Source organism: Eptatretus burgeri, chromosome 1 (assembly GCF_056783735.1).
Source record: "Eptatretus burgeri isolate ZD-2024b chromosome 1, Ebu_testis_v1, whole genome shotgun sequence".
Lineage (NCBI taxonomy): Eukaryota > Metazoa > Chordata > Myxini > Myxiniformes > Myxinidae > Eptatretus > Eptatretus burgeri.
The window spans coordinates 54,804,221-54,829,442 of NC_140961.1; the positions used below are offsets into that span (position 1 = coordinate 54,804,221).

Sequence of the window (25,222 nt, forward strand, 5' to 3'; positions counted from 1 at the left end):
AGCTTGTCGCCGGACGTGCCTGAGCGGTGTTTGTCTATGGACCTGTCCAGGTGGGAGCTTGTCGCCGGACGTGCCTGAGCGGTGTTTGTCTCTGGACGTGTCCGGATGGGAGTTTGTCTCCGGACGTGTCCGAATGGGAGTTTGTGTCCGGATGGGAGTTTGTCTCCGGACGTGTCCGGATGGGAGTTTGTCTCCGGACGTGTCCGGATGGGAGTTTTGCTCCGGACGTGTCCGGATGGGAGTTTTGCTCCGGACGTGTCCGGATGGGAGTTTTGCTCCGGACGTGTCCGGATGGGAGTTTTGCTCCGGACGTGTCCGGATGGGAGTTTTGCTCCGGACGTGTCCGGATGGGAGTTTTGCTCCGGACGTGTCCGGATGGGAGTTTTGCTCCGGACGTGTCCGGATGGGAGTTTTGCTCCGGACGTGTCCGGATGGGAGTTTTGCTCCGGACGTGTCCGGATGGGAGTTTTGCTCCGGACGTGTCCGGATGGGAGTTTTGCTCCGGACGTGTCCGGATGGGAGTTTTGCTCCGGACGTGTCCGGATGGGAGTTTTGCTCCGGACGTGTCCGGATGGGAGTTTTGGTCCGGGCGTGTCCGGATGGGAGTCTGGACGGGAGTTTGTGTCTGGACATGTCCGGGCGGTATTTGTCTCTGAGTGGTATTTATAGTATTACCGGTAGAAAATGTATTTCAGACATTATTTTGTTTCCATCTTCACTGTTATTCTATGCAGAATCATTTTGATGAGACAGTATGAGTCGTAATTAAACCTCCACCACACATCTACCTTCCCTTCCCCTCATAGCTCTCACTGCCTTCCCTCCCCCCCCTCCACACCTCTCTCCCTCCCTCTTCACTCTCCCTCCCTCCTTGCTCCCCTTCCTTCCCTCTCTTTTCCCTCTCCTTCCTCTCTTTTCCCCCTCCATTCTCTGTCTTTCCCCCCTCCCTCCTCCCTCTTTTCCCCCTCCCTCCTCCCTCTTTTCCCCCTCCCTCCTCTCTCTTTTCCCTCTCCCTCCTCTCTCTTTTCCCTCTCCCTCCTCTCTCTTTTCCCCCTCTTTCCTCTCTCTTTTCCCCCTCCCTCCTCTCTGCTTTCCCCCTCCTCTCTCTTTTCCCTTCGTCCGCTCTCTTTCCCCCCTCCATTCTCTTTCCCCCTCCCTCCGCTCTCTTTCCCCCTCCCTCTGCTCTCTTTCCCCTTCCCTCCTCTCTTTTCCCCTCCCTCCTCTCTCTTTTCCCCTCCTTCCTCTCTCTCTTTTCCCCTCCCTCCTCTCTCTTTTCCCCTCCTTCCTCTCTCTCTTTCCCCTCCCTCCTGTCTTTTCCCCCTTCTTCCTCTCTCTTTCCCCCTTCCTCCTCTCTCCTTTCCGCCTCCCTCCTCTCTCTTTTCCCTCTCCCTCGTCTCTCTTTTTCCCCTCCCTCCTCTCTTTTCCCCCTTCTTCCTCTCTCTTTTCCCCCTCCCTCCTCTCTCCTCTCCGCCTTCCTCCTCTCTTTTACCCCCTCCCTCCGCTCTCTTTTCCCCTCCCTCTGCTCTCTTTCCCCTCCCTCTGCTCTCTTTTTCCCCCTCCCTCTGCTCTCTTTCCCCTCCCTCTGCTCTCGTTCCCCTCCCTCTGCTTTCTTTCCCCTCCCTCCTCTCTCTTTTCCCTCCTTCCTCTCTCTTTTCCCCTCCTTCCTCTTTCTTTTCCCCCTCCCTCCTCTCTCCTTTCCCCCTCTCTCCTCTCTCTTTTCCCTCCCTCCGTTCTCTTTCCCCTTCCCTCCTCTCTCTTTTCCCCCTTCCTCCTCTCTCTTTCCCCCTCCCTCCTCTCTTTTCCCCCTCCCTCCTCTCTTTTCCCCCTCCCTCCTCTCTTTTCCCCCTTCTTCCTCTCTCTTTTCCCCCTTCTTCCTCTCTCTTTTCCCCCTTCCTCCTCTCTCTTTTCCCCCTCCCTCCTCTCTTTTCCCCCTCCTTCCTCTCTCTTCTTTCCACCTCCCTCATCTCTCTTTCCACCTCTATCTCCTCACTCTCCCTTCACCCCTCTCTATCACCCTCCTCCCCCCCCCAATCTCAGTGTTCCTATCAGTGAAGCGACGGGTGGTACTTGGTAATTATTAATATACAATTGTATGCAAGTGTCTTCGGTCCATTTATTTCATGATGGCTATTTTGGTACTTTATGGAAAGGATTGAGGATTTTGTTTGTTGTTGAACAAAAATGGCTTTTTGTTTGTCCAGCCTGCTGGGTCGTGGAGAGGGTGCAGGGGTAAGGATGGTGGAGTGGAGGTGAGGGGCGGGGAGGGCGGGGAGGGGTGGTGGAGAAGTTCAAATATAAGGAACTGCTGCATTGTGGCAACAAGGAACAAAAAAAAAATGATGGTGTGGAGGTACACGGGGATTTTAAGAAGGAAAGCAGGGAATATGAAGGAGGTGGGTTTGGGGTGGATTAGCGGGGGTAGAAAAGATCGAAGTTTTGGATGGGGGAAGATAAGAGGTGGTGGTGAACAGCTTTTTTGAATACGTGGAGGGAAGAGTGGGATTGAAGAGAGTGTGGTAGTTTCTTCCAAAGGTGGGGGGGGGGGGAGGAATGAAGGTGAGCAGTGATTCTTGAATTTGGTAGTTTAACCAGAAGGCGATTGCTGGGAGACCTTAAGCGCCCTGTGGAAATATGAGTGGGACAGATAACAGACAGAGCAGGAAGGGCGGGGAGGGGGTAAGACAAGAGATTAGACGGTAGAAGATGGAAAGACCACTGGCCTGCCTTCAGTGAGAGACCCAAAAACTCAGCCTCATCACGGGAGATACCAGTGATCCTAAATGCCTTGGTTTACACAGCGTGAAGCGAGAAAGGTGAGAGGTGGGAGAACCAGCCCAGAGGGGAGAGCAGTCCTCCATCAGGCTGTGGATGAAATCTTTGTACGTGTTTGGTACCATTAGTGATTAAAACAACACATGCAGGCATTTTGAGCAAGGAAGCCTGCATGAAGTGGAAAAAATGTCTCCTGAGATGTCTGCTTTTTTCTGTTTGATTCAAAGTCAGAGTAGAACTTTGTACTGTACGTACAAATAGTGGTAAAAAAAATGGAAACACCAGGGAAATGGAAAATATGTGCCTGCCACACGTATATGACCGGTACATGAAATGTCCAAATCTCTTCCGGCAGTCCTCTCATCATGTGTATATATATATATATATATATATATAGGCGTGCTGCGGCTTGAGTCCGGCCGGTTTTAAAAGCCATCATTTCTGTAAGAGAAAATCTCAGTGACTTTGAATGGGGTGTAATTGTTGGCCTCTGGTTGGCAGGCACTTCAGTGGCAAAGGCTGCGGAAATAGCTAACATGCCACGAAGAACTGTCTGGAAGGTGATGTCAGCCTGGGGGGTTAGGGGGGGGGTAGTAAAGATGTCATCATCGAAGACCAACAGTGGGTGGAAGTGCACACTCGAGAAGCATGATGCACAAGCATTGGTCTGGACTGTGAGGGGAAACAGGACAACATGGTGGACAAACTATGTATTTTGTTTAATGTGGGTTGTAAGCATCCTGTATCGTCGAATATAGAAGGGAACTTCACGTGGTGGGATACCACAGCTGGGTTGCTCTGCACAAACCACTCGTATTACCTCCCAATGTACATTTGTCTGTCAAGTGGTGGAAGGAGCATCGGCATTGGACTGCTGAGCAGTGGAGGAATGTGATATGTTCTGATCAGTTGCCCTTCACCATGTTCTTGACAAATGGATGAGTGCACATGTGGTGACAGCTCAGGGACTTCTACAGCCCTGAATGCCTGGTTCTAGTAGTTCCACAATGGTGTGGGGTATGTTTTCCTGGCATGGCCTGGGTCCACTCATTCCAGTAGAAGGCAGAGTTGATGCAGCATGCTACATCACTGTCCTGAACGATCATCTAAATCCCGTGATGCAGCATTTCTTCCCTGCTCGGAGTGTCCTTCAGGATGACAATGCTCCAGTCCACAGAGCACGTGTTGTTACCAGGTGGTTTGAGGAATGCGAGGATGAAGTTACCCATCTTCCATGCCCCTCCTTCCTACACAGCATGTGTGGGACTGTCTGGAGAGGCACTTCAGACAGCGATTTCTGCCTCCATCAAACTGACGTGAATTGGACGACTTCCTTGTGAAAGAATGGGGCCACATTCCTGTAGAACAGCTCCAGACCCTATGCTCATATCGTATCATTCCCGCAGAACGGCCACATTGTCCCCATGCTATTCTGGATGTACTTGGTGACCCAACATTCTATGAATTGAGATTCTGTCAGTGTTTCAATATTTTTGTCTGCTACCTGTGGAATTTTTTTTTTATTGACCAGTCCAATTTTCTGTAATTATAGATAATTTTTTATGGACGAGTCCACCCCTGAGAGGGACCCTCTCCGGGTGAACCGGTCTTTCGAAAATCTCTATTTTATGTAAAAATTTTCAATAAATGTTGAATTCTCAATACATTTTAAATTCTCAAATTTATATAAAGTTTTTCACTAAATTTTATATTCTCAACAAATTATATTCTCAATTTTATAGAACATTTCTCAAATTTTAAATTCTCAATCTTATATAAAATTTGTGAATAAATTTAAAATTCTCAATAAGTTAAATTCTCAATTTTGTCGGCCAGTCCACAAGGAAGAGGGATCCTTGTGGGCTTTGGTACACACATAATATGTGAACACCACAATGTGCATACATAATATGTGAACAGCTAACGAGCCGGAGGGACCCTCTCCCGGGTGTTTCTGGTCTATAAAAATGAGAATATAATTATCATCCCGGTATTGCCTGACGGAGATGTGGAGGTCTGTAGCTTTGCTTAGCTCATGCCCAATGGGTGGAGCCTATGCAACTGTTTAGCCCCAGAGCCTTAAAAAATACTTATACTTGTACATATACAGTATGTGTATAAAGGATTTGTTGTTGGGGATATGAACAAACAAATACATATGACATCCATCCATCCATTGGGACAATACTCTGTGCAGAGTGTTGGTGCTGCCTAAGCAGTCTCCTTGGCTAATGGGCACAATCCTGGGCGGGCCGCCACTCTGACACAGGACACCAGCAAGCTGGCACTCATTTTGGTGACCTCGGAAGGATGACAGGCAGAGTCAACCCCACCTGGTATTAATTCAACAGCTGAGCAGGATTTGAACTCAGGATCCAAGGATCCCAAGCCCACCACCTGAACACACACTACAGGATTGGCATTAAGCTAACATGGTCATGGTCTAAGATGGTTACAGTCCAATATGATGAGATGAGATGGTTAGGGACCATGTAGCAGTAACTGACAAACTGGCATGTCCATGGACATGTGAAGGGGAAGTAGTGAAGTGTGTGTGTGACAGGTGTGGTGTCATGCAATATGTGTGGCATTGCATGAAAATTATTTCAAAATCCTCACAATCCACTTAGTTCTCTGAACATGCAACTCGATGAATGTTCTGTTCAAAATGAAATTCATTCAATTATCATGGTGACAACAAACTCACGGTGCCTGATTACCTTAAATGGTACCAGTAAATTAACGTCGAATAATAAAAAGGCTATCATGCTTCAAAAGTAAATAAAGGCCTCATTGCTAATCTGGACAATATATACTCTCAGAGGCCAGTCTATGCTTTTTTTATTATTATTATGAAGCAATGTGTGCCAATAACCTGGCTCAATTTCAAAATCCTGTGTCTTCTGATTCTCATCTGAAACTCAGCTGCAGCCGACCTTACCCATGGTGTCTTTCGTGAAGAGTAGATGAGTTATATCACCTGTCCTGACAAAATCCCTGTCCATCCATTGCGTTTTGCCAGCAAGTTTCTGGAAGATTTGTACTTTTTTTTTTAGTGTTTTTAAATGCTGTTGTTACCAGGTGGTTTTTTTCAGACTTTTTTCACAAACTTTTCAACATATCCAACTGAAACTCGGTAAATGGCTTTATTATAGATTCCAGAAAAAGTTCAAGTTTCAGGGTGTTTCATTAATTTTTCACAGAGCTCTGCCCTTTTTTGGATTTAGAAAATATCACATCGGTTGGGGACATGGATTGCAAAGCAATTCTCGTTCTGGTTTGGTCAGTCTTCCTGTTCCCTTGGAATTGCTCAATAAAGTCATTATTGCACAGACAAATATGTGAGAACATCGGAAAAGATAATATTGTCATTTGTTTTCCGCACAAAACATTACAGCGGGTTTCATGAATACAGACTTGATAACCAGCTCGAGCGTGTACTTCAGGAATGGCATTAATAAATTAGTGGAGTTCAAACGATGTAACTTGAAATGCAGAATTGTAAGATCAATGTTAAGATTTATTTTTCAAATTACCAACATCGTTTCATTTTATCGATCAAATTGTTAACCTACCAATCAGGAATGCTAACCGGCAACATTCTGTCTCCCTTACAATGTCCTCAAATTTATGTCCTCATTATCATCAAAGAATATCGTCTGGAAATGGCACAACACTGCACACAATTACCTTTCTCACTTAGTAAAGGAAGCTTTTCTCAACATAAGATGACAACACCATTTATACAGGCCAACAACGATCTCGAGATATTCACGTGACCTCAAATGTTTGTTCCAAACTGGCAGCAAATCTATGTACTTATTTTACACGCCGGACAAAACAAAGCTCTTTTTCAAGCCCGTAAAGCGTGTTGTCTGATTCTCAGTTATTCCTGAGAGAGGGCAAGGTAATGTTCACATTTTCCAAAAAACTGGAAAGCGAAATGGCAGCTGGCAGTGTCATTAAATAGTGGGTGAATTTATTTGTAAGTGGAAATCAATGAAGCAGCAATACCCTGCAAAATTCCACCAATCAACTAGGAGGGAAGTGGGACATCATGCAGACTCAATATCTCTTCAATCTCCCTTTTAATACATCTGTCATAGGTATTGGTCTACCACAATAAAATACTACAAAAGCATTGAATGACATGATTTAGTGGCAATGTTTACATGATTTGTTTCGTGGTGGACTTGAGATAGCTCCCTTGTCGGTGTTGTCTGTGGTGATCTAAGTTGAATTTTTTTGACTAATTGCTGTCATTTAGATATTCTTTTTATTGGAAATTACTTGTAGTTGATTTTGCTCTAAAATTGTTAATGGGAAAGAAAATCGGTTTTGTTTTCACCATCATGTGACATGCAAAATACACTCCCGCTCAGGACCGATACATTTGCTTGCTGTGTGGAGTGCGGAATCCAGTTCTTGTGGATTGGTAATGGGGTGAGCCACAACTTCTGTTGAGGAAAAAAAAAAATCAATTTTTCCTGCGATGGTCGACCATTCTCTCCAAACATTGCTCAGGTGAGCAGTAATGTCAACCAAGCTGTCAATCTCTGATCCATGTGGATATGGGCTGGAGCTTTCTGAGGGAGCAGCCAGGCAGCAGTCACGCAGAAAGGCATGATGGGGTCAATAGCTAGGCTTGTTTCCTGTATATATTAAGGAAAGATAAAACAGTGTGAAAAATTTTTAATGAACATATTTGCATTTACTATTACCTTACCATTGCTGCTCATGTTTTTCCCAGTTATAATATTACAAGCTTTTCCATGAACCATTGATCCATGGTCGGTGATGGACGATGTACGAGTGCCCAACTCTGGAATTGGAATTTGTAGAGCTTGTAAGGGCAGGGATTTTGAATTTTCCCAGGGTGGTGGTAATAACTCACCCACCCATCATCATATGACAATGTGGGATCTTTGACGTTCCACCGGTAAATCAACACTGGCAGATGGGACCCCACTCGATGTGCAATTCAACAAATGGCACACTTTTTGATTTAAAAAAAAAAACAAAAAACCTGCCTGTGAATCACCAGTTTTATACTTTAGAGTCGGGTCAATAATCGACCCCAGAAAACAGTTCAAAGGCAATAAGTGCACGAAACGTGCGCAAGTCTGTCGGCCTTGGAGTAAAACGAAAAGTCGATGTGATGTCAGAGGAAAAATAATTGGACTTATTTGTAAGTCAATGTGATGTAAGATTTGCGGGAACTCACTATTGCGCAAATGGTCGTATGTTCTTTGTCTAATAAAAGGAAAGATCATGTGACATAAATGACACCGTCAAAACATGCATTCTGTTCTTCTCAGTCATTCCATGTGTACCACATTCAATTAACTTACCTTTCCTTCCGAACCACTTACAACAACAGTTAAGAGAAATAGATATCCTTTTTATAATTACTTCTGATGTTGTAAATGTTTACATAAATATTAAATGCCAAACATACAAGGATAAAGGAACTTTTGATGCATGTGTCGGCCATTTTGTCCATTAGGCCTGTGCTTTTATCAACACATTTCTGCAATGTATCAGTTTATCGACTTAATTTTACTGGGGGGGGAGTGGGAGGGAGAGCAGTGGGGCAGGCACGGGAATATATAACAAACACCTGGCTGGGCCCTATCAGGATTTATACGGCCTAGGATAGCCTGAGCATGGAGGCTTGACTTTAAACTGGAGAGCGTTGAATGGTGGCTTGGGGTATGTTGTAATTCTCAATTTGGTTGCATGCCCTGAGAACGTAACTCACATGGGTTCGCTCATGGTAATTTATTCACTCACAGGGAAGTGATGGAACCCACAACCTCAGGAATGAGAAGTCAAATATGACGTATAATAAAAATGGGTAAATGGAATCAGGGCAGGAAACATGTAAAACGACAAGAACAACAATAATAACAGTAAATAAATGCAAAGACAAAGAAACTCTCCCGATCAGAAATTTAAATCATTCTTGTTAATGTTGCGCTGTAATGCTATTGTTGTGGGTGATGGTGCAGGGCGATGATTTTTACAGAGTAAATGTACATCCACATCTGAATCTTCCTCAGGAGGGACGAGAGGATATCCAGGGATAAGTGAATTTGTGTTGAAAAGAATCACTCGGATTTGAATAGAATCTTGCGATGAGGAAGTAATTTCTTGGGTTTAAGCAATTGTAAGGTTTTGCATGTACCACGATGCCGGTGGAACAGTCATGGCGCTTTGTCTCATGACGATTCTAATAAGAATTGGGATTGTATTGTTTTAATGGGTGCTAAGCTGATATAACAGAAAACGGAACAAGGGCTGTTATTCGAAATGTTTTCCATGATTGCAAACGTGCAACCCAGCTTCCTACATGTGATATAAAACAGGTCTTCGTATAACCCTGCCCATCAGCATGGGAGGATGAAGAGGGTAATAAATGGTGCAGTATTGCTACCAACCTGGTCTTGAGATGTGAATACAATAAAATAAATCTGAATAATGAAAAGCGAAAGTAGATCTCACCACAACAACATCAAACATAGGAGCAATACCCCTAGGCACTCACCTGGTAGCGGCTGGATAAGATAACCAGGGAACCACTGGTTGGCATGGATGAACCACAAAATATGTAATGGATAAGAAAGTAAGTACCTATGGATTAATTTTTTTTAATGTCGTGAACAAACTTTGGTCCATCACGCGTGATATAGGTTGTGGTCAACTTTCATCAAAATTGTCTGTGTAGTTTCGGAGAAGAAAGCAAAAATACATATTTTGGGGGGCAACTCCCTAACATTCTCTTAGAGCAAGATTTTTCTAATGTCATGAACAAACTTTGGTACATCACGGGTGATGAAGATTGTGCTGAAGTTTCATCAGAATTGTTTGTGTAGTTTTTGAGAAGAAAGCAAATACTACTTTTGGAGGGCAACCTCCCATAGACCCCCTGAGACCACGATTATTTATTTATTTATTTATTTATTTGTTTCTTTTTAATGGTGTGAACAATCTTTGGTGCATCATGGCTGATGAGGGTGGTGGTGAAGCTTCATCAGAATTGCAAGTGTAGTTTCTGAGAAGAAAGCAAATACCAATTTTGGGGGGCAACCCCTGTAGACCCCCGAAGGACCTGATTTTATTATTATTATTATTTTTTTTGTTCATGCCATGAGCAAACTTTGGTACATACATGTTGATGAACGTTGTGGTAAAGTTTCATCGAAATCATAGGTGTAGTTTCCGAGAAGTTGCCAATATTTGTGGATGGACAGACGGACAGACGGATGGACGGACGACGTGCCATCCCATAAGCTCCCTGAACTACATTACAGGTGAGCTAAAAATGAAGGTTAAGGATATGAGCAGGAAATTTGTATTGATTTATAAAATCTGCAGGGTTTTTTTTTTAAAACGACAAAGCTGAGTTTCTAATAACCATGGAATTACAAAGAACACAGTTTAGTACAGATTAGGGGAAAAAACCCCCCCAAAAAACACAGTCGTGGATTCTCTTTCTCTTTTTCATTCAACAACATAACTTGGTATACTTCATTGTACAAAAGTTAGGTTTTAAACAAATTTACATTATATCGTGATATAGAATTTTTTTACATATCTAAGATATCAGAACAACCGGGCATAGTGGCGTGCGCCTGTAATCAGGCTACTCGGATCAGGCTTGGGTTGGAGGATCGCTTGAGGACGGGTGCTCTGCACTGGACCGCGCTATGAGAGGGTGTAGGGCAGCCTGGAATCATGGCGAAACACAACCCTTATCCCTGTGTCGTAAGAGGCGACCAGGGTTGCGTCAGGAAGGGCATCTGGCGTAAAACCTGTGCCAAATCAATATGCGGATAATAACGGATGATCCGCTGTGGCGACCCCTAACGGGAGCAGCCGAAAGACGAACAACATCTAAGATAGAACAAATACTAGAAAAGTACTCGGTGGAGTGCATACCTCCACTCGGTTGATTCGTTTATGTTTTGTATCCCACTGATAGGCCGGATCAGGATTTTGACCTCAGCCAAAATTTAATTGCCTTGTTCTTGTCACCTAAACAACTCATCCACAAAGTTTCGGCCGAATCTCTCCATAACTTTTTGAGATATCGTCCTACATATAGTTTTAGCCCGATGAATTAATAGTTTTAGAATCACTTAAAAAAAATTATCGGATCTGGATCCAGATCTTCACCAAAATCGAATCAGTTCTTCCTTGTTAAATACCCAAACTGCACACCAAATTTCCTCTGATTCCATCCACAACTTTTTGAGATATCCTGTTATATGTCGTTTTTGGCCCCCTCACTCAATGGTGAAAAATCATTAAAAAAAAATTATTGGATTCAGATCTTCACCAAAACCTAATCATTCTATCCTTGTCACATACCCAAGCTCTCCACCAAATTTCGTCCGAATCCATCCAAAACTTTTGGAGATATTTTGTTCACAGACAAACAGATGGGTGAAAACATTACCTTCATCTGCATTCGTTGGTGGAGGTAAGACGTACAAGGAAAATACAAAAGTGGCTCTACATTTGTCTTAAGCTGAGAGTTTTGGCATGTAGATGCAGACTTTCTGGGAAAAAGATGCACAGTCACTCCAATGGTCCAAAAAAACACCCTTTTCGCTGTGATCCAATTGCAGGAATCGCTGAACGATTACCCATTGCACTCTCGATCACTCGCCTAGTTTGTTAAAGTACATTGGCTATGCACACCATGGGCATGCACAGAAAGAACAGAGCCAAATCAATTACAACCAGAGAGTTGGTGTCAAAGCCACCCAATGCTCACCTGTTTATACATTTATCGTTTTTAAAAGACAAGTCTAATAATATTTTTTATAAAGCATTGCAGTGAAGTTTGATCCAAATAATTTTAAAGCAATATATGTATTTGTTTATTGTAATCAGTAAAAAACAGTGTGTTAGATAAAAGCATTAGAAAGGAAATAAGTTGCACCAAAAACTTTAACATTTTCACGCTCACGCTCACACTGACGCTCACGCTCACGCCGGGGGTATCGCTATAGCTCTCTGTTCTTTGAACAGGCGAGCTAAAAATGAGCAAATTTACTAAACTATACATGTAACCACAAAAACAATTCCCATAGTCAAAGCCACTCAATTGATGCATTAATCATATCCTCATTCAAACCTGTGGTGTTCGCATCTTTAAAACAAATGCAAACCTAAATAAGAACAGAGTTCAATTTGTTCGACCACTTTATTAACGTGGAACGACAATAATCAAACAAGTATTGAACAGGTTGAAACGCCCACAACATCCCTGGCTCCGGGTCAGGCTGCGCATGCGCACTGGCACAGGGGACCGTCTATATGTAGAAGTACCGTAAAGTACAATGTTCTCTATCTCCCTCCGAGTCTTTATTATGTTAATAGATAAAGGCTGAGAAAATATTAAGTTTAATGAATGAAGAAAAGTTTATATCGCCCATCGTGTGACTATTCCATGGAGTCGTCCTTGTGCCAGGCAGGCACGCTGGTCGCTCTGGTGGATCGGCGTTGACCTATTGCTGGTGCTGGTGGTGTCACATCGGGCCCCAGTGGGGATGGGGCTCTCGGGGTTTCAGGGGCCGATGGTGGCGTCTGAAGGATCGCGCGCCTCGGTGTTTCTCGTCCTGGTGCTGCTGGCGTGTCTGAAACGGGTGTCGTCTTGTGCCGGGGTGTGCATACTGACGTCAGTGCCGGCGTGGGCCCCGTTGGCGTCGCAGATGTCACGGGTTCGCTGTCGAGGTCAGGCAGTTGCGGTGTTACAACGGGAGCAGGTACAGTGATGCGGGTTGCTAGATCATCATAGATAGACCGGGGTGGCAGCTGGTCATTGCGAACTGGGCTAAACTTGCGCAGGAATTTCCTGTTCCGAAGTGTGACTCTGCCCGAGCCGTCGATCTTGATCACGTATTGGTCGTGTTGGCGTACCTCCACGATACTGCCTATCTTGTCCCATTTTTTGGGTGGAATCCTGTCTGGTTCTGTACGCGGACTAGGTCCCCTACAGCAAGTGGCAGAAGGCGTTTGGTGTGTTCTGCCCAGGTGTCGGCTGTGCGGATATGACGTTTGCGGAGGGCCTCCTCCCTCGCTTTCAGGGTCTCATGCCAAGTGTCGTGCGGTCTGTACTTCCCGGGGATAATTGGGATGAAATCGCGTATCGGGTGGCCGAAGACACACATTGCCGGGGAGATCTTCATGTCAGGGTCAGGCCTGTTACGATATTGTAGTATCGCTCTCTGCACAGCGTCAGTGTCAAGTTCTCCCTGCGGGCTGGTGTTGTCCGTGATAAGTCGTTTCGTTGTCTTAACTCCAATCTCCGCGCGACAGTTGCTGTGAGGGAAGGCCACCGATGACAAGCGGTGGTGTACGCCCCATCTGTGCAGGAATGACCTGGTCTCGGTGGAGGTGAACTCCGGTCCCCCATCCGACGCGAGCTCTTCTGGTGTCCCGTACGTCACGAAGACGCGACGTAAGTGGTTTATGAGTCCGGCGGCGCCACCCGTCGACTTTGAGATGATCGGCCAGTTCGAGTATCTGTCCACCTTCACAAGGTAGTGTGCACCCCTGTGTACAAAGAAGTCCGAGCACACTGCCTGAAAGGGGTAAACAACCGGGATAGGTGGAGTTGGTGGCGCTCCAGGCTGTGATGGTGCCATCTGGTGGCAGTGTTCGCAGTTTTTCCGAGTGGCGCTGATGTCGGCCGACATGCCTGGCCAGAATACAGAGGATTCTGCGCGGGCGGTCATCATTGATACGCCCTGGTGGGCAGCGTGTAGGGCGCTCAGCACATCGCCGCGGAGTGAGGGTGGTATGACTACTCGGTCCTTGTATAGGATCACTCCATCTGTCGATGTAATGTTCTCGCAGTACTGGTGATAGTCGCGAATTGTCTCTGGCATCTCGATTTTTGAGTCGGGGATGCCGTTCATTGTCATTCCCTCCAATATGTGCATATCGCCATCGCTGCTGGTGGCTTCCCTGACGCGATCCCATGTTACTGATCGCAATGATTCGATGCCCGCGGCGCACCATGCCAGGTTGTCCTCCTCGACGTCGTCATCATACTCCGGCTCAGTTTGGCGTAGGAGAGACAGGACGTCGGTGTGCGTGCTTCGTTGGAGGTGGGTCGCTATGGTGGCATTGTCATCTGGAAGGTTCATGAGTGGAGGTCGCGTGGTGCCGACCGGCCTGCGCGACATGGCATCTGCCACCTTGTTCTTCATGCCCGGGATATGTATGATGCGGAAGCGGTAACGCAGGGTCTTCTCCTTGAGGTTCCTGAGGCGGGGGTTGGGTATGTCATCAAGTGCTCTGTCCGAAAGGAATTTCAGCAGTGGTTTGTGGTCTACCGCAACGATCAGGTTCTCGCAGCCCAGTACGAAGTAGCGCGCCTTGTCCAAGGCGTCCGCGACTGCGAGAGCCTCGCCCTCTATGGGCGCATATCTGGATTCTGCGCGTGTGTAAATCTGCTGCCGACCAGGGTTATTTTCCATCCATCAGTGCAGCAGAATGGTCTAACTGGCACGCATCGGCAGTGCTTTTGAAGCAACCAGAATCCGATTCCCTCCTTCGACCAGTCCGTGGCGATGCATGTTGGCTTAGTTTTGTCAAATATGCGGACACCGTGTTCGATTTCTTGTACGATCACATCTTTTGACTCGCGGAATATGTCCTCTAACTCCATGGACCACTGGAAGCGTTCTCCACTTTTCAGGAGCTTCCGGAATGGCTGCATTCGTTCGGCCATACTAAAGGCGTATGCCACCTGGTTGACAAGCCCGAACCACGATCTGACGTCGGTGATGTTACGCGGTTGTGGGAAATCGTGGATTGCTTCCAGGTAGCGGCTGCACGGTCGCACGTCGGTCATGGTGATGGTGAAGCCCGCGAAGTCCACCGTGGGTGCGCGGAAGACAAACTTCTCCGGGTTGAGGATGATTCCATTCCGGCCGCATATATCCAGCCATTGGACCGCCTGGAAGTAGCTCCCCTCAATCGTGTCTGACCATAGTAGCGTGTCATCTACGCACTTGGTCTTGTTACCAATGTCCGCGACGATCTCATCGTATCGTCGTGAGTAACCGTCCCCCGATGCCATATACCCTTGTGGGGCAGATAGGTACCGGTAGCGCCCCATGGAGTGATGAAGGTCGTCTTGTGGCGGTCGTCCTCGTGTAGGCGGATGCTATGGTAACCGTTCCATGCGTCGAATACTGTCTTGCGCTTCCCGTTAGGTACGCGTCTCGCCTGGTGGAACGTGGATTGGGTGTGGTGGGTCTCGCGGAACGCATGCTTGTTCAAGGCCTGAAAGTCGACGGTGCGTCGCGGCTTGCCATTCTTTTTCGCGCAAATTACCATGCGGTGACACCATGTCACCGGCGTGCCGACGGGTACTTCCTCCAACACGCCGAGCCGAACGTCCTGGTCGAGGCCTGCTTTTACCTCATCTTGCCAATGTATGGCCACGGAGATGGGAGTGTGATGGGCAACCGGTGTCGCGTTCTCACTGAGCATAAGATGTAGTGGCGGGCCGGTCATTCTCGGTAGTGGCTGGTGTGGGCACTTGTTGAATGTGCTCTGAGCATACATCCTGAGTAAATGTGACTGTAGTGCCTCTCTGTTGGCCTCGGTCGCTGGCATGGGGAGTGCGGTCGGCTTGGTCGGCGGCTCCGCGCGTCGCGGGCAGTCGCACAATTCCGAGGTCGTCAGATTCACCTCTCCGAGTGTCGGGAATCTGTCCGAGATCATTCCCAGGTCCATGCAGGCCGCGCGGGAGAGGAATATGCGGTCTGAAGAGTCCGTCATGTACGCGATTTGGCGCGTCTCCAATCTCCGAGCGTCGTCACTGTTACCGGCGAATCTGACTACCACGGCTCCGAGGATACGAATTCCTTTGTTGTTTGCGGCCTTCATGGTCATGGATACAGGTATGAGGTCCTCAGTACTCAGGCCCATTTGTTGGACGACTTTAATGCCGATCAGGCAGCTCTGGCACCCCGTGTCTGCCATAGCGGGTAGGGTTACCGCGCGGGTGTGTTTCAGGAGGTTAAAACCCAGCACTTTGTAATCCTCGCGCTTGTTGGTGAGAGTGAGGTTGACGTATGGCTGCGGGTCGGATATGCGTTTCATCCACTTATCGCACATATCATCGTACAGGTGGTGAGCGAGGGGAAGCGCGCGCATTTCGTCCTCTGTGCTGGCCATGGTGACCGTGCATAGCTCGACGAAGGCTGCCGTCTGCTCGTCGTACATCCCGTCGGTCTCCTTAGATGGGGGTCTTGCCGATCGGCCGCCCAGGCACGCCTTGTCGAGGTGATTCTGGCGGTCACACTTCTGGCACTTTTTACCGTATCCGGGGCACTCGGCGCGTCTGGCGTGCCATTTGAGGCGTTTTGCCGTGGCCCACCTCGCCGCAGTAGATGCATACTCCTTCGGGCTTGGCCTTCCGTTTTTCCGGCCTGGCTCCTACTCTGGCGCGGACGTCCTGTTGCTTTCCCCACCGATACGAACTACTGATCGCGTCCCTGCTCTGAGTGTCAAGCAGGCGCGATGCCGAGCGTTTTCCAGACTCTTTGGCCTCGATATATTCTATCATGTCCTTTAATGGCATGTCCTGGTTCTTCTCACCGAGTAGGTCAAGTTGTATTGCTTGGTCCGCGATGCCACGGGCAACCACGTTGCGCAATATCTCTTCCGTGAAGTTGTTGACCTGATCTTACCCTGCCTTGGTGCACTTCATTTCATACTTGCACGTGTCCGCCTGCCCCTTGATGTGGGCGTGGAACGACCGGACGGGCTCCTCGTGTCCCTGCCGCATGTTAGACAGGGCCACTTGAGCTACCATCGTGTTCTCCGTCCGGACGGCGAGCGCCTTCATGGCGGCGAGGACGTCTTCTTCATCGCTGCCCACGAGACTCCTACCCGCCGCGCGAGTGAGGTCCTTTCTCAGCTCCTCTTCACAGCACTCCAGTAGCTGCGCGACTATGTCGGGTCCGACAAGCTTAGTACCTGTTTTGTATTCGCCCCAGCGGGTTATGAAGTACGACCAGGCCTCGCCCGTTCCGGCCAGTGCTATGGAGGGACGCTTGAGTTTCTCCATCTTAGCATTCGAGCTCGCCGCCCTGGGGGCGGCGACGTGCACAGTGGCGTATATACTCAACATGGCCGCCACCACTGCCGCCTCTGCGTGTGTAGCCATATAGTCACAACCCTCGATCAGGCACTCTGCTTCTACCGACATAGGAACAGTTATTCTGGAGTAAACGTTCTATTTTCGGTGATGCACACGTGTGTACAGTGTCGTGGGGGCGAAGATTGGGTACAGTACCCGAGAAATCCAAACTCACTGTCGACGTTCTCATGGTCCGTTTTCACCCAGTCGTGTCCTCCTCAGCACCGACGATCTTTACTCGACTGCATCAAGTTGTTTGATTATAAATAAGAACAGAGTTCAATTTGTTCGACCACTTTATTGGCGTGGAACGACAATAATCACACAAGTATTGAACAGGTTGAAACGCCCACTACATCCATGGCTCTGGCTCAGGCTGCGCATGCGCACTGGCACAGGGGACCGTCGATATGTAGAAGTACCGTAAAGTACAATGTTCTCTAAAACCTACACATATAACATGCAGTGCCGATAGAAAGTCTACACCACTTTTTAAATTTTTCACCTTTTGTTGCTTTATGGCCTGAAATTAAATTCATTAAATCAGACTTTTTTCCACCTTCATTTACACATCGTAACCCACAACTTCCAAGTGAAAAACAAATTCTACAAATTTCAGAAATTTAATTAAAAATACAAAAGTAGAATATCTTGGTTTGATAAGTGTCCTCCCCCCTCCCCCCTGAGTGAATACTTGGTGGAAGCATCTTTGACACCAATTCGAGCTGTGAGACTGTTGGGATCGGTCTCTTCCAACTTTGCACACCTTGATTGGGCAATATTTGCTCATTCTTCTGCACAAAACTGTCCAAGCTCAGTCAAATTGCATGGGGAGTGTTGATGGACAGCAATATTGAAGTCATGCTACAGATTTTCGATTGGATTTAGGTCTGGGCTCTGACTGGGCCACTCAAGGACATTTATCTTTTTGGTCCTTAGCCACTCCATTGTAGCTTTAGCTTTGGGTCGTTATCATGCTGAAAAGTGAAGTTCCATCCCAATTACAGCTTTCTTACAGACGGCAGCAGGTTTTCCTCAGATTTTTCTGCATTTTGCTCCATCCATTTTCCCTTCTGTCCTGACAAGTGCCACAGTCCCTGCTGATGTGAGAAACATCCTCATAAAATGATGCTGCCACCATCATGTTTCAAAGTAGGGATGCTGTTCTTTGGGTGATGTGCTGTGTTGGGCTTGTGCCACATGTAACATTTTGCATTTAGGTCAAAAAGTTATATCTTGGATTCGTCAGACGACAAAACTTTTTGCCACATGGCTTCGGAATCTCCAGAGTGTATTTTTGCATACCTCAAATGAGACACAAGGCAGGCTTCTCTGAGTAATGGCTTCGTCTTGCCACCTTATTGTATAGGCCAGACTTGTGGAGTGCTTGGGATATTGTTGTCACATGCACACAGTGACCAGTCTTTCCCATAAAGGCAAGTAGCTCTTTCAGAGTTGCCATTGGCCTCAGGGTGGCTTCTCTGATCAATCTCCTCCTTGCTTGGTCATCCTGTTTGGAGGGACAGCCTGATCTCGGCACTGTCTGGGTGGTACCATACACGTTCAACTTCTTAATGATTGTTTTGACTGTGCTCCAAGGGATATTCAAGGCCTATGAAATATTTTTATATCCATCTCCCGATCCGTGCCTTTCCACAACTTAACCCAGAGGTCTTTTGAAAGCTCCTTGGTGCTCATGGTTGAGTTTTTGTTGTGAAATGCACTTCCCAACAGAGGAAACCTACAGGAACAGCTGATTTTATTCTGAAATAATCAGAATCACAACAATTTAACAAAGGTGAAGGCAAATTAACCTGGTGTGTGATTTTGAAGATGATTGGTTACACCGGAGCTAATTTACAATTGCTACTCTAAGGGGGTGGACACTTATCCAGTCAAGATATTCTAGTTTTGTGTTTTTAATTTTCTGAAATTTATGAAGTTTGTTTTTCACTTGGAAGTTGTGGGTTATGATGTATAAATAAAGGCGGAAAAAGTCTGATTTAATGCAATTTGATTCCAGGCTATAGGGCAACAAGAGGTGACAATTTTTGTAAGGGGATGTCGGCTTTCTTTCGGCACTGTAGTGCAGTAATTCCTCACATAACGCGCTTTCGTTATTAAGCGGCTGCTGAATTTAGGAACATTTTTAATACGGCACACAAATTTTCGTTATGACATGGCTGCGGGCAAATCGCCAGGCCGTCACTCTCCGCCAACTTTATGGTGTTGGCTCACCAGTTAAGGTGATTGGTTTAAGATCTTAGGGTCTTGAGTTTGAGCCCCAATTAACACCAGGTGGGTTGGCTCAGCCTGTCATCTTTCAAAAAGTTGGCAAAATGAGTCCCAGCTTACTAGTGATCAGCGGCACAGCCACGCTTCCAGAAAATGATGCAACCAGAAGCCAAAGGTTGCATAAACAACAACAACAACTCCGCACTGGCTGACCTAGTCTGAGATGTGCCACGAGATGCTGGACATGCACGGACTATTACCAAACACGTGGCAACCTGAGGGTTTTTTGGCAGCCATCTTAGCATGTTCGTTCATCAAATTTATCACGAATTCATCTGCTGAACTTGTGCGTAATACAGTATATTGTGCATCCTTCGACACCATGACTCGTAAGGGTGAGATCAAAAGTAGGAAACGAAGGTATTTCGTTGAAGGTGAAATTAAAAGTGATTGAGCGATATGAGAAAGGTGAATGAGTAGTCGACATTGGCCAAATGGTTGGAATTGCCAAATCCTCTTTGCAAATGATTCGTGCAAATGCTTATATATAATTAATCAAAGGAAGTGCTCGGATTGTTGTGCCATAAACTGCAACAAAAGTGAGTCGTTTGCCATCGGGCGTCATGGAGAATATGGAACGCTTGCATGATGGATCCCCTCAATAACGGGAACTCCTCAATCACTCCACACCATTGCCCCCTCCACCTCCATCATCACTGCAAGCAACAACATTTAACATATCAGTTTATTGAAATTTGGTTTAATTTTTAATTTATTTAAATCCATAATTAAGTGACTTTCCATCTCTTGGTCTTCCCCATCCACCCATGTCTTGACACACAACCTCCATCTATTACATTGTTGCTTATGGGGAAATTACATTCATTTTACGTGTTTTGAGCTAACGCGGTAAATTATTGGAATGCAACTACCATGTTGTTAAACGAGGAATACCTGCAATATAATATACATGGAAGAAACTGTAATAAAATGTGGAATACCTGCAATATAATATACGTAAGAATACCTGTAATATAATATACTGTTACGGTTGTGGAAATTCGCATTACACCATAAAGAGTCCTCAGGTGAGATATATCGATAAGTCCATGTGTCGTTAGCCCAAACCCGTTGAAAAGAGGGAATTTATTTGATCCATCCGGGCTGCGACGCTTTGAGTTAGCCATTTTTCTGTTCTATCTTTTATTTCAAACAAACAGCATCTCAACAACCACGTCATCCCCACCACAGCGCCAACCACACTACAACCACGCCACCTACGCTACCACATCTTCGCCACTCGCCATTCAATAATCACCGTGAGGTCACGATCTCCGTGGAAGAGCAAAAACCACCAACGATGCTTGTGGGCTTTTCCCGCCATTTTTCCCCGTGCTTGGTGTGAAGGAAGGGGAAGGGCAGCTCGCCGCCGATTGGTGGATGAGCAGCGTGAGGTGGTCGGGGTGAGGGAACGCCCCTTTTCGAGAACCTTCTCGAAGGAGGGTGGAGCCGAAAACGGGGCGGGGGCGAAGGGCGGAGCCGGCCCCTACAAGACGGGACGAACGAGTTGGTCTTCAGTTGGGTTTTTTGGTTGGTTGCTCGGTTGGTTTGGAGTTGTGTGGAGTTCGAAGTGAGCCTTCTGGTTCGGGTCGCGAGCTCGTGGTTCCTACCCTGTTCGGCGATCCTCGCGCGGGCCCTGGGACCCCATGCACGAGCGCGGGAAGTAGCACCAAACGAGCCCCGTCCGTTCCCCCAAGAGCCCCGTCCGAGGTGTCGGGCGGACAATGCGAGTTACGCGTGGGAGAAGGACTCGTCGTGCCCAGGGAAGTCGCGACTTCCTTTTCTTTTGGGGTTTTGTGTAAATGTGTGTGTGTGGCGCCAGTCTGCCAAGTAGAATCGTATAAGTGTTCCTGTGCTTGTGTAAATAATAATTTTAGTCGGTTGTAGCTCTGCATTGTGTCCTTGCTTTTGTTTCTTTTCTTTTATGTGCATTTTTCTTTTGCTGTAATATACGTGCTTCCGTGTGTCGCGCAATAAAGTGCGGCTTGTTGAACTTGTTCCCCGTTTCACTGCGTCCTTTCCTTTGTTTGAATTTCCATCTTGCATCACGTAAGGGATTGGTGGTGGGTGTAAATCCCCGGTAACTAATCTGAACCGTCAAGGTCGACGATAACTCCGCTCGGTTATCCCTGTAGTACGGAACGAGCCGCTTAAGCGGTTCGTGTCCGGAGTCGACCTGTGGCGTGGTACGATCGCCCGATTAACCATTCGCGTAGGTACTTAGGTAGGTCGAGTTTGGCGAACAACCCAATCCTACGCGGGTGGCCGATTGGCACGATTGTGGTGAGGTTAAACCCCCACCCGTGACGAGCTCCCGACGTTGTTCCGAGAGGGTCACGACTGAATTGTCCGTTCCGGTGGGCGAGGCGGCCGCCATTCGAGTCAGGCGGCCGATCGCACGCCGGCGGGCGCGAATTCGCAACAATACAAAAGAATACCTGTAATATAATAAGAAACTTTAGCTGGGTTTCACTTTTCTGGATCATAGCAATCAATAACTGAGAAAATTATTCAGAAACCATGAATTTATGATGTATGCATCTTCGCCAGATGACTTGAGACAAATTCAGAGGTTTTGTTGATTTTACAATCACGAAATGAGGATGTACTGTCACTGTTTTACACAAAAACACACTGACCTTATAACTGTGCCGCTGGCAACATATCATGTGATGTCGGGCTCAAGACCCGTCATTAATGACCACCAATTACGTCACAATGAAATGAATGTTTCAAAAGGTCAATAATGTGTGTAAGCACCGTTAGAATGAATGACTGCTGCACACATCTTTCTCGTCCCTTGATGAAGCCACCAGAGAGAATCCAAAGGGGATTGTTGTCATTACTGATGCAAAACAGCCTCCAACTGTGCTGGAGTCTGCATTAAGGAGGGTACCTTTTCTTAAATCTATTCCCAAGAATGTGTCCCACATATGCTCTATTGGATTTAAATTAGGACTCCTTGCTGGCCAGGGCAATGTTGTGATGCCATAGTTTCTCCAGAAATCGATAACTGCACGAGAACGGGAAGGTTTGACATTGTCATCCATTATTACATTTCTTGTGAGAAGTCGGTGGTTGTAAAAATGTGGAACAAAAACGTGTACCAAAATGTCCCTATAGTACTTTTCAACTGTCAGTTTACCCTGTCGAGTGATAAAGTTGAGTTTACAATTGTATGACGTGCAGGACAAATTGGTTCTCATCAGACCAATCGATCTTCTTCCAGGGTACAAGACTCGCATGTTGAGGTGTCCACCACCACCGTGCCATGTGAGCTGTTTTGTGTTCTTGAGGGTAAGAAGATGGCATCTTATCGGTCTCCTCGTATTGCAACTTTCAGCATGAAGTTCTGCATAGTTCTCATGGGTGACCTTTGAGAAAGATTTCATTCAATTAATTCATTTGACAAGCTTGATCAGAGCTTCAGTTTGTTTGTTCGAGGTCACCCTGGGTTGTCCAGATCAAGGCCTCTCTTTTGTTGGTTTTTTGTTTGTTTGTTTACTTTGTCGAGGCTCGTATAAGAGCGAACACACGAACATATATCAAAGGGAGAAGGACACAAGAGGATGAGGAGAGGGAAGCACAACAACAGTAGGGAACAGAGACAGGAGATCTATGGAAGGGAGAGGGGTTGGGTGGTTTACATGGGGTAAACAATATGGACACTACAGGGACTTTCAGGAAGAAAAACGGGGAAATTTGAAGGAGGTTGGTTTGGGATGGATTAACGGGGGTACAAAAGATCATGGTTTTGGATAGGGGAAGATATGAGATGGTGGTAAACAGCTGTTTTGAAGACATGGAGAGAAGAGTGGGATTGAAGAGAGTGTGGGAGTTTGCTCCAGAGGTGGGAGAAAAGAGGAATCAAAGAGTGAAGGTGAACAGTAATTCTTGACTTTGGCAATTTCACCAGAAGGGGATTGCTGGTGGACCTTGTGCACCCTGCAGAAATAATGGGAGGACAGAGCACAGACAGAGAGGGGGAGGGGGGCAAGGCTGGAGAGGAGTCTCTGGAAGACAGAAAGACCACTGACCTGCCTGCAGTGGGAGAGTGAGAGACCTAAAGACTCAGATTCATCACGGACGTCGCTCTCCCCACCATCATTGGTCCACAAACCGTCTGTATGGGTTTGTTGACCAATGTGCTGATAGTCTCATGGAAGCCAAGTTGCCATTAAATTTCACTGTAGGATATCCCAGCCTAGTTAATCCCAATAATTTTCCACCATTGGGCTTCATTACATCTTCCGAGGGCTACAGGAACATAGTCCACTTATGGAAGTAGGCAAAAGATTGTGACCTTCTCCAAATCATTACCAAGTGGAAGTTAATACCCAAACTGTGTACGTGCTGCACGCACTAATTTGCCTTGTTTTTGTGATGAACAGAAAATACAGCCTGTGCAGTGAGGGTTCTTTCATTTATGTTTGAAAGAAAATGTGAAAATGATCCAACATTTCTTCTGCAAATAGTAGTATTTTTGTAAGCATGCTTTCTATTCCCATGTATAATACAAACACGCACAGACTAAGTTTTTTCATCCATTAATCATGGTGAGAACTTTGCTTTACCAGCTCTGCTCAGAAATGTATGAATGCTTCAGCAAAACATATACAACAGTAAAGAATAGTGAGAGCTCCATGTGAGTTTTGGATTCTGAAATAAGCACGGTATCAGGCAAGGCAGACCGAGGGGGTGGTGGGAAAGAAGGACATGGAAAAGCCTTTGCCCATAGTTTCACCAGCAAAATGGAGCATAATGCTAGTTACCATTGACACTCAATCACCAGCATGCAGGAGCAGGTATTTGTTTCCTTCCTAGTGCCACAACACTACAAAAATGCCATATATGGGACTGAAATCCGTGCCTGCTCGCAAGCCCGACTCCAGGTGTTTGAATGCACACGTCTCCAGCTGGACACCAGTCCTTCTCCTCAGTGTATCTCCCGCTTTTCTTTCTCTAACCCGAACACCTTCTGTCTGTGCGGCTATATGAGTTTAAATAGCAAGGCATCCCTGCTTAGTCATGGCCAATCCAAAGTTTCAACCAAACCTTAAAGGTATGATTTTGTCTTCATTTTCTAGTAGCTTCTACCCCATTACAGAACTTTACCCCACACTTATCGTATCATGCATAACTCTGCACCCCACCCTGATCCACATGAAAAAGGTGCAGATTCTCACTTTTCATGCACCTACTGTATCGCGTAGTTTATATGTTTCACCACCAATGTTGTGAATTCAATGAGTTGTGAATTGAAAGTAGCCTGGTGTTGGCTTTGCGGTTAAGGTCGCTGGCTTGGGACCTTAGGTTCCTGAGTTTGAGCCCCCCTGTTGACTGTTGAATTAACACCAGGTGAGGATAACTCAGCCTGTCATCCTTCCGAGGTCGGCGACATGAGTACCAGCTTCCTGGGGTTGTAACCATTCGGGGTAACCTGCGTCAGAGTGATGACCCATCCAGGACTGTACTCCTTGCCATTGAAACTGCCTTGGCAGCCCTATGTGCCTTTATGGCATGTCATGAAAGGAATGCTATATTATAATATTTGTTGTGGGAATGTCTCCTTGGAGGTAACTTTGTATAGTACAGTGATAGTTATTTCCCATAGTGCATGTATGGGATTAGCATAAGCCTGTGGTAATTTAATTGTGAAATAGAGATATACATTGTCATATGTACAGAAAATTGTCATCTTGCACCACCCCCCCCCCTCCACATTTGTGTGTCTAAAACTAAAACTGCTTTCCCTTGAAACCTTTTTATGTTATATCCCTTCATAATCTCTCTTTTATGTATTTTTAAGAAACCCAACAGGCCATAGGCACTAGTTTAGGTGGGGGAGGCAGCCTCACCCTCCCCCCCAACCTTCAACCATTTAGCATTTGCCAGAACCATATGGTTGAAAGGTCAGAGGGATGTCTCACCCACAAATTGGGTCCTGAGCCAATTTGGGGTAGGGCTGGTTGCATCACGGCT

General features: G+C 46.5%; 1 long non-coding RNA gene across 13 annotated transcripts in view; it reads left to right on the plus strand.

Annotated features, from left to right (window-relative positions):
• LOC147034517 (uncharacterized) overlaps positions 1–24,854 on the plus strand; it is a 106,845-nt gene extending 81,991 nt beyond the window's left edge. For 6 of the 13 annotated variants that reach the window (XR_015059130.1, XR_015059138.1, XR_015059139.1 and 3 more), the window contains one exon: positions 7,155–8,238. This is a non-coding gene — a long non-coding RNA (uncharacterized LOC147034517). Of the gene's footprint in view, positions 1–7,154; positions 8,239–20,587; positions 21,799–22,469 lie in introns of those variants that run through there. The other 7 variants (XR_015059147.1, XR_015059146.1, XR_015059154.1 and 4 more) reach the window with 3 other exon arrangements.
• Positions 24,855–25,222: the final 368 nt, after the last annotated feature.